The sequence below is a fragment of the Microtus ochrogaster genome, chromosome X (genome assembly GCF_000317375.1).
Source record: "Microtus ochrogaster isolate Prairie Vole_2 chromosome X, MicOch1.0, whole genome shotgun sequence".
NCBI classification, from domain to species: domain Eukaryota; kingdom Metazoa; phylum Chordata; class Mammalia; order Rodentia; family Cricetidae; genus Microtus; species Microtus ochrogaster.
This window is the reverse complement of record NC_022026.1, coordinates 44,783,838-44,793,485: the sequence shown is the minus strand read 5'-3', so window position 1 is coordinate 44,793,485 and position 9,648 is coordinate 44,783,838. Positions and strand designations below refer to the sequence as shown.

General features: G+C 41.6%; 1 pseudogene; it reads right to left on the bottom strand.

The window, feature by feature from the left end:
- Window positions 1-6,298: 6,298 nt before the first annotated feature.
- On the bottom strand, window positions 6,299-8,310 carry LOC101998431 (annotated as a pseudogene).
- Window positions 8,311-9,648: the final 1,338 nt, after the last annotated feature.

Genomic DNA, 9,648 nt, shown 5'->3' with positions numbered 1-9,648 from the left:
GCACTGCAGAAGAAAAAATAAATCCAGTAAACTTTTGCCTTTTATATATTGTTTTAGTTTCAAGTATTCCATTTCAAAGCTTTTTCATACATAAATATGATATTTTATAGATGACATAATTATTTTTGGTAACAAAATTGCATAGAGCAGGACATTTTTTGGAACATTTATTTGAAAATGCTCTCTATATAAATCACTTTGATAAATTAGTTACTTTAGCATACTTTGCTAGATGTATGGTTTGAAAAGATACATTGGTGCACTAATTTTAAGTTGGCTAAGTAGCCAACTACTGGCAGCTACTTGTCATTATTTTAAACTTCTGGTCTTTGCCAAAAAACTAGAACATTAATCTTTTTTTTTTTTTTTTGGTTTTTCAAGACAGGGTTTTTCTGTGGCTTTGGAGCCTGTCCTGGCACTAGCTCTGTAGACCAGGCTGGTCTCGAACTCACAGAGATCCACCTGCCTCTGCCTCCCGAGTGATGGGATTAAAGGCGTGAGCCACCATCGCCCAGCTCTAGAACATTAATCTTAAAAAGAAAAATATTAAAGTCATCTTTAGGTTAAGTTTTTTCAGTACTTTCCTACAAGATAACCAGAGTATTTTTATAGCTAAACAGTGCAATATTATCTATCAGGATTGAAGAGGTTCTGCTGTTTCAACATCTTTTCATATTAAATAACATTTGATAGCATTCTGTAACACATAAATCACAATAAATAATACATATCAAATCTCAATATAAGAATAATGGTCCTATATTTTGAATTCCCATTTTTTCTTCAAGATGTCATATTATTATTGATTATAACCATCTAACACATGAATAGCCATACCATTGTCAACATTTACAAAAATGTTAGTAATGATTCATTCTTTTCTTTTAGGTTCCCTGTATTACCTATATAATTATGTCACTTATAAAATATTGTAGAATTATAACCACCAGTGGTAAACACTGGGCTGACTGGTGGGAAAGGTGAATTTAGTCTTAAATGAAAGTTTGGGAGCTTATATATTTAGGGAAAGAGTTGATAAGCTCTAACTATTAGCTTAAGTAAACAAAGAAACTTCTCAGCCCCCAAATGGGTTTTGGGAAATTACATAACTATGGGTGTATGTCTCACAGAACTTAAAGGTAGAATTTAAGTTGTTCTTTTAGTTCAAGAATACCTGAATTGAAAACTTAGCAAAGGACTGGAGATTTTGGCAGTGATAGCCTTCAAGGTACAACTGTAAAACTGCTCTGTATAGGTATATATGCCCTCTTCCTAAGCACAAAGTTCTCTAACAGATAAGGTAGCCTTGAACTTGAGCTGACAGCTTCCGGGTATGTTTTCTGCCTGCCACTCTTGTATCAGAGTTACTCTTTATACTTCTCTATCCTGTTTTGTTCTCCAGCAGACAGGCCTTTATTACATCACCTAGGCTTTAGGACATCTTCTTGACTTCAATCAATGAAGGCAGCTATAGGAAAACGAAAAAGTAAAGAAGAAAAGGCATGGTATTTGCTTCCCTTCCTATGTCCATGCTTGTCCACTAGGAAGTGGTGTCTGTTCTTTCTATCAAGACAGTCATACTCTGGAGCTCCAAGTGCAGTTGCTAGCCTCTTTGGCTTTGCAGACTAAGGAACAGCAACAGGCAGTTCACAGTTCATCATAGTTCCTGCATCTTCATAAATTGTCCTCTTCAGAAACTCTGCATGATTGCTGTATTTGATGTACCACCTATTTCCTGCAAGGAATGTGTCTGAGGTATTATTGGCAATTTTGCTTATTTTGCAGTGCTGGGGATTGTATGCAGGTCATGCCATCATCATAAAGTGCTGTGCTATTGGGCTAAAACACAGTACTATTAATAACAACTTAACAACTTAACATTCTAGTGATGATAATTGCGAAGCAAATCCACTCTCTGTTAAGATTCCATAAGCCCAAGAAATAAGGTACTAAGAACCCAAAGAACATCAAATCATAATACTATTTACTGGGGATTATATAATGTATACTTAGCATAATTAAAGACAAAAATGTGATCAGTCAGAACAAGGATGAGATATTATAAAAGCATGGATCTTTTAGAAACAGTTTCATAGAAGTTTTACAAGCTAAAAATAAATATTCCCTTACTGAAGTTAAAATCTCATTAGATAAACATTAAACTATAATCAAACAGAAGTAATATAGTAAAAATATTAGACCTAAAGCTAGTGCTCATATTGAAACCTGGCAAAATAAATAGAAAAAAATATAGGCATTAAGAGATTGTCAAAGTGGCAGTATTTTCAGAATAATGGCTGAGAAATTTTCATAATTATTTAAGAACATGATTCCTCAGAATAAAAAAAAGATATAACAGTCTAAACAGGAAAAAGAAATATATACTCACATTCAAACATAACTAGAAAAGCTTCAAGCAAAGTGGCAAAATCAGACTGGTGAATACCCCAGCTATCACTATAGAACCTTCATCCAGTAACTGACGGAACCAGATGCCAAGCCCAACAACCAAGCACCAGAGTGGACTCAGGGAATCCAGTCAAAGAGACAGAGGAGGGAATATATGAGCAAGGGAGGTCAAGATTAATATGGAGAAATCTACAGAGACAACTGAACCAAGCTCGTGGAAACTCATGAACTCTAGATCGACAGCTGTGGAGCCTCCATGGGGCCAAAGTAGGCCCTCCATATGTGGGAGACAGTGGTAAAGTTTGGACTATCTGAGAGGTCCCTGGCAATAATATCAGGATCTATCCCTAGTGCATGTGCTAGCTTGTTGGAGCCCATTCCCTATAGTGGGATTCCCTGCTCAGACTCAATGCAGGGGAGAGGGGCTTGGTCCTGCCCCAACTTAATGTGCCAGAGTTTTTTCACTCCCCATGGGAGCCCTTACCTGTTGGGAGGAGTGGATGGGAGGTGAACTGGAGGGAGCAAAGGGGAGCAGGACGTAGGGTGGGAGGGAAAATTGTGGTTGTAATGTAAAATGAAATAAAAATTATAAATAAAAAAGTATCTTAAAAACATCTAAAGAAGAAAATAAAGTATTCACAATGCCAACAATAATAAGACAGAGTTGAATTCTCAGCATCAGTAAATAATATAGATAAATAACATTGGAATAATAACAAATAATGAAAGAATTGTCACCAAGTTAAAATGCAATTTAAAAGTGAGGGCAATGAGTTGGTTTTCTTGACTCTGGGTAACATTTGTGCAATAGTTGATAAAGATGTAAATAAACACATTGACTGGATAATTTCATTTCTAAAAGCTTTTACAGTATCTACAGGAAGACAGGTACATAGTAAGTTATTGTAAGGTTGACGATAATCTAATTGTTTCTTGGTAGGATAATGAATATGGAACTCAGAAAAATATAAAAACTGAAAAGGTAAGATTTAGGTTTGCTTATATAGACATGGATAAGCCTCAAAAACAAAATTTTGAATGGAAAGAACAAAATACATGATATATACCACTGTAACACCTCTATTAAAAGTAAATAAATTACACTGTAATTTGTTTATGGATTAAGACTTAATATGTTCAGAGTGAAATTACAGGGAGCAAAGAACTTCAATAAGAAGTAGAGGAATGAACTGGTTACACGTATATCAATAATACTTTTGGCAAAAAAGCCAGATATTTTTAATGAGTTTGAGCTTGGTGTGGATGCACACAGACACGCACACATGCACACACAGACACAAACACACACACATACACACTTCTCTGTAGTTTAACTATAATTTTAGAGATATTTTGTGCCTCAAGACAAAAATCAGGGTAGTTTGTTTTTCACCAAAATATTTTCCCTGGAAAATGTATTCATATTATCTTCTTTACAACTGAATCGGAGGATTAGGAGACCAACCAAATGAATCTCTAAATAGTCTTCCCATGCATAAACTTTATATTCCTTACATTAGTATTCAAGGCTATGTTTTAGACTTGTTTTCTCCTTGCTGGGCCTGAAATGATTAGCTTTGAATTTGAGGATGAACATCTGACAAAGGATGTTCCCTGTGGGACTATGCCACCTGCTTGCTGCATAACCTGTTAAGAAGCACAAAGGAGGCTGTGGAGTTCACATGTTTCTACTTGTCTCCTGAGGCTCAGTCATTATTTATTCTGGCTGCTGTGTTTCCAGCTCTTTCCTGGAAAAGCACTGGCTGATCACACTGATTTGAAGACAGGAAATAAAGGAGAAAACCCACCTGCAGGCAAAGGAAATGTAGGAGTCTTTATGAAATCCTTTGTGTACATAAAAGTTAGAAATGTTAATTGATCCAAGCTCATTGCATTTCTGAAAACTTTTTAACAGTGAGGGGCCTATTTGGTGCACACATTGGCTGTTTAGAACTGCAGTGAGGACTGGGTTATAGCCTATAGTCCCAAAGAGAGCACTGGCAGTTGTTTCTGGAAACCTGTTAAAATTCAAAAATAAGAATTAATAAAGGCTTTGTTTATTGGATGAGAATTTTGAACACCATTTTCATGATCTCATGATACATCATAAGGCATTTGTTTAAGTTAAATGAAACTATTCATTTTTGGATATGGCTGGGAAAAGTTTCAAACCAGGTGGTCTAAAAGAAAAATCACCACCAAAGATTTACTTGGAGAAGACACTGGGCATACATTGGCAAAAAGGAAGAAAATAGTTGAATAATAAAGAAAAGGCTATATATGGGCCCTGCATCCTGTACTTTTAAATATAGCTGGAGGAAAAGGACATAGGTGTAGTCATTGCAGGCTTGTTGCTGCTGCCTGTTGTTTGATCTCTGTTTTCTGGGAGGCAGGGGTGAGAAGATGTGGAAGCAATGACACAGTCTCTGAGAGATTTCAATAGAGAAGCATATTGTAAAAAGGTCAGGGGTTTTTATGGGGTTAGGGAAATCAATCTGCCACAGGAACATTTTTGGTTGGTCCTTTTTAAATTGGCAGTTGCTATCGGAGTGTTATGATTGGTTGGTGTGCACATCATTAGTTACCATGCTTTTGGTCCACTGACAGGTTGTTTTGTCCAATTTTGCTTATTCATTGTTGAGTTTGCCCTATTGCCCTGCCTCAACTCACCTTTTTTATTTTATTTTTATTGGGCAACCTAGTAGGAGTTATGGATTTTTATAACCCCACCTTGGGGACCTCCCACACACACTGTTTTGGACTGTGCCTGTCTTAGGTTGGCCTGATAGACAGGCTCTTACCTGTCTTTGACTATTAATCCTTAAGGATTGGGTCCCTGGAAGGTCCCAAGAAGTCCGAAGCAAGGGAAGACTTTTAGGAGAATTGGGGCTTTAAATGACCTCCTATATTGTGTTAGCCATGGACCACTTCCCTTTGAGTTTTTGGTCCAGTGCATTCCATAGGCATTAACATCTGGAATGTCACCTTGTTCATCCACTGTTGTCAGGATCTTAGCTGTAGGAGACACTTACGCAGAAATATTAGAGCCACCACCAGCCTTCACACAAAGCACAATGCAACATGTTTAGAGGAATCTAGCAGGGAGTTTTTGTGATCCCATGCTTGGCCAAAAATGTGGCAGACAAATCCATTGGCTGAACTCAAGTTAAGTTGCATAGGCTCTGATTAAATGTTTACGTCTATGGCCATACTACTCTGAACTTGCCCTATCTCACCTAATTAAATGTTTACAGAGTAAACCAGATAAAAGCTTGTGCAAATTTTGAGGGGGCAAATGAAATTGCTGATAGAGGAGGCTAGCTTTTTCCAGCAAAGACAAGGACACTGTCATTGACATAATTAGGCGGTCTACTCTGTTGTTGACTTTGCTAGTATTCCTGGCAACCCCATATGAGATCTCATATGGGATATGTATCAGGGGTGTCCTCTGGACTGTAATAAGTCTTGAATAGTTTGCAAGGTTTTGGAGATGGGATCCTTATTAATATTCTCATTTCTATAGGTGCGATGGCATTACAGGTAATGGTGTTGAGCCCCTCTCAGGTTAGCTGTTTAATAAAAATATCCTTAGTAGGGCCATATAAACATGCTTTCTTTTCACAGCCTGGACAAGATTGCAGAAATATTCTACACTGTCCTGGGTGTACAAAGTTTGAAGGCCTTGAAGGTTAGGTCAGACACTTGTTGGAAATAACAATCATGGATTGCAATACAGGATCAATGTATTGTCCATGTCCAGTAAGCATGTTGAGGGCAATATTAAGTCCAAATTGCAAATTTACATGGGCTTGGGTCTCTGTTGCATCATCATAAGCAGAGCGGCATTGGAGAAAACTGAGGGGTCTAGGACTGCCTTCAACATAAAGTATCAATCATAATGGGTTTGAAGTTTCATGGCCAGTTGTCTGAGTAGTTGCACAAAATAAGGAGAATCGGGGTAGCCTCCGTCACTCTCGTACCCTCCTGCATGGCTCTGAGCCTGCTCCTGGCCCTATTGCCACTGGAAGGGCACATAGTTGATAAGGACATCACTGGAGCCTCCAGACTCCACAGAGATGGGATTCAACCAGAAGTGCTCAAACATATTGAAAATGGACTAGAACCACAGATATTGGACCTGGCCCTGACCCTCCTCATTGTGTGACAAACACGGGTACTTGACTTTGTCCTGGAAGTTAAAATTGAGCACATATTTACCACGTCTTGTCTCACTGTGATGTACCAGGAAGACACCATGGGAGCTAGTGCCTCCTTCCAGCACTAACTGGGCAGCCTTGAGTCGAGAGAGCATGCCATGGAACGAAAAATATCCTGAGTGGGCCTGATCCCCCCCCCTCAGTGCCCTCTGACTCCTCCTGGAACAGGAATGACCCTGTGACTACTTCTGGAGTATCAAGGTGACGATAGGGGTTGAGAGGGGATAAACTGTCCTTGCTGGGGCCCCTCCTCAATGGGAATGTGAGAGAAACAATTCCAGAGAAAGAAGTTCCATTGAGTCAAAGTGGGAGGCAGTAATGGAGATAGAACTAGGGGAGAAGGATGCTGATGACTAGTTCAAAAGACTCCCAAAAGTCCCCTGTGACAGGTGGTCATTACTCTAGCTGGGTCCCAGAAACAGATCCTGGCTGGACAGACTCTCTGAATGATTCAGGCAGGGCAACTCCAGGCTGTTTGTGTTATCTTTTGTGACCAGGGGAAGAGTCATGGGGCAGGGGCTGATAGCAGGGCAGGATCCTGGGCTTAGGCTATCCTGGATGTCAGACACCCAGGCCTTCACATGAAGTGCATCAGTTGTCTCCAGAATGTACTCTGAAGGGCCTTCTACCTTAACCACAAATGTATTCTCCCTGTCAGGCATCTCTAGAGCCGTGGCTGTGTGGACAACAGTGATAGTTAAACAGGGAATGATGAGTTGGGGCTGAGATGCCTTGCATGGTATGAAGAAATCCAAACAATGTCCTCCTCCTCCTCCTCCTCCTCCTCCTCCTCCTCCTCCACTTAGGAGCAACAGGCGACACTTCTGCCACTGAGGCTGTCCTCCAACCCCTGAGGTCAGCCCAGCCACCCCTCCTCCACGACCCACTTCTGGTGGGGCAGGGGCAGCTTCCTCAGCCCCCATAAAACTGAGCAGCTCTTCTCTCTGTACCATTCCTGCTCTGTCTTTCAAGGTTCCCCCTGCACAACTCAATCTCAGTCTCTCAAAGCTGTGAGAGTCCATCTCTCCCAGAGGATGTGCCATCACTAGGAAATCCCTTACCAACGGTCCCAGAACCACCAGAGGAGTTAGAGATGCTGTTTCCACCTAGGACTGGAGGGCCTGATGTAGTCTCTAGAGGCTCAGCTAAGGAGGAAGTGTCAACGGCCCCTCACCACTGCAGGATACTTCATATATAACCTCTGACTGAGCAACCCATTAAATGAAGGGAAAATGTTTCTTGAGCTTTGACTTTGAGGACGTTGTAGAGGAGGAAGAGACTGATGAAGGAAGGGGGCCAGCTAGGTCCTCAGAAAATAGAAATGGGACAAACAGAGCCAGGGGCCCATCCACCCTGCAGCTGTCAAGGGACAAGCATGTGGTGGTGCAGTCTCCTCACCAGAGCTCAATGGGGCCAAGACGGGAGAGTGAGTCTGAGGCCCAGACCACCTCAGTTTTGAAGTGCTGCAGGAATAGCTCAGCAAAATGGCCTGAAAAGGCAGCTTCTGCTCCAGGCTCTGTATATTGTGGTTGGGAAGCCAGGTAGAGCTAAAATGGTGGGCAAGATCCAGGCCAGCGACCCTCGCATGGGACTCACAGAACTCTGGCCAACTTTGGAGAAGGGTTAGTGGCAGCACTGGCATAGAGAGGAAGGTCCCATCTCCCAGGGAAGGGGCACCATTCATGATGAGCCTCAGGAGGAGCCAGTGAGGAGGGGCAGCAAAGAAGAAAATGTTCAGAAGCCATGGAATAAGTGGGAACAACTACATCTCGGTCCCAGTGCTCAGCTCCAAGGTCAAGCTAGTGGAAGTAGCCACCATCTGAGGAGAATGTTCCAATAAAGAAGGAAAAGGAACTCAACCACAGTTGAACAGCCAAAGTCTTTGTGTGAATTAAGAGACCAACCACCACCCTGATGGCTCTTAACTGGTGGTCATGTAACCGGATTAGATGAGAAGAGTGATTAGGAGAGGAAGTCCAACAGTCCACACTCCAAGGAGTGCTCAGGGACTCCCCAAAAAGCAAGAGAGCCTTCAGATAGTTCTGGAGAGTGGCCCCGAGCAAAAGTCATCAGTTGCTCTCAGGCTTCGAGGGAGTTCACAAGAGGACAAGGATAGAAGGGAAAGTGGTGTTCGCTGACTGAGCGTGCTGCTTTTAGTGAGGGACTTCCACGGTTTGTTATGCCATGGCCCTATGCTCTCACAGTATATTCAGGAGAAAAGGATCTATCAGAGGGTTCTTTAATGGTTCTATCTCGTAGGTGGTCATCTCTTATGTGGAGGTACCTGGATGAACCAAGTCATGATGGAGAGTTCCTAACCGGGAAGACAAATGGGAAAGAAGAGAACGTGTAGGGACAGGAAAGAAAGCCCCAACTCACCAAGGGCTTAGAAAACAAAAACAAAGGTCAACTCACCAAAAACAGCTGAAGGGATAAACTCAAGATGCTGGCAGAGAGTTGGGATGGGGACAGCAACCGGGGCAGCAAGCAAGTAAGAAAAATGCCTAGAGGAGTATAAGGAGGACCCAGAAAGCAAGCAAAGGGTAAAGGTCCATCCACGTTGGGTTCCAGTTGTAGTTGTTGCAGTCTTGGTTTTGTTGTTGTTGTTTGTTTGTTTTTCAAGGGAGGATTTCACTGTAGCTTTGGAGCTGGTCCTGTAGATAAGGCTCTTGTAGATAAGGCTGGCCTCGAACTCACAAAGATCTGCTTGCCTCTGTCTCTCAAGTGCTGGGATTAAACACACGTACCACCACTGCCTGGTGAAGGCTCATTGCTGCTGCCTGTTGTACAATACCTGTTTCTTGGGGAGGGTACTTCAGGGGGTGAGAAGACATGGAGGCAATGACACAGATTCCGAGAGATTCCAATACAGAAGCTCTTTATTGTAAAAAGAAAAAAAAAAAGGTCAGGGGCTTCTATGGGGCTAGGGAAATTAAGCTGCCACAGGAACATTTTTGACTGGTCCTTTTGAAACTGGAAGTTGATGCTGGCATGTTGTGATTGGCTAGGTGTGCACATCATT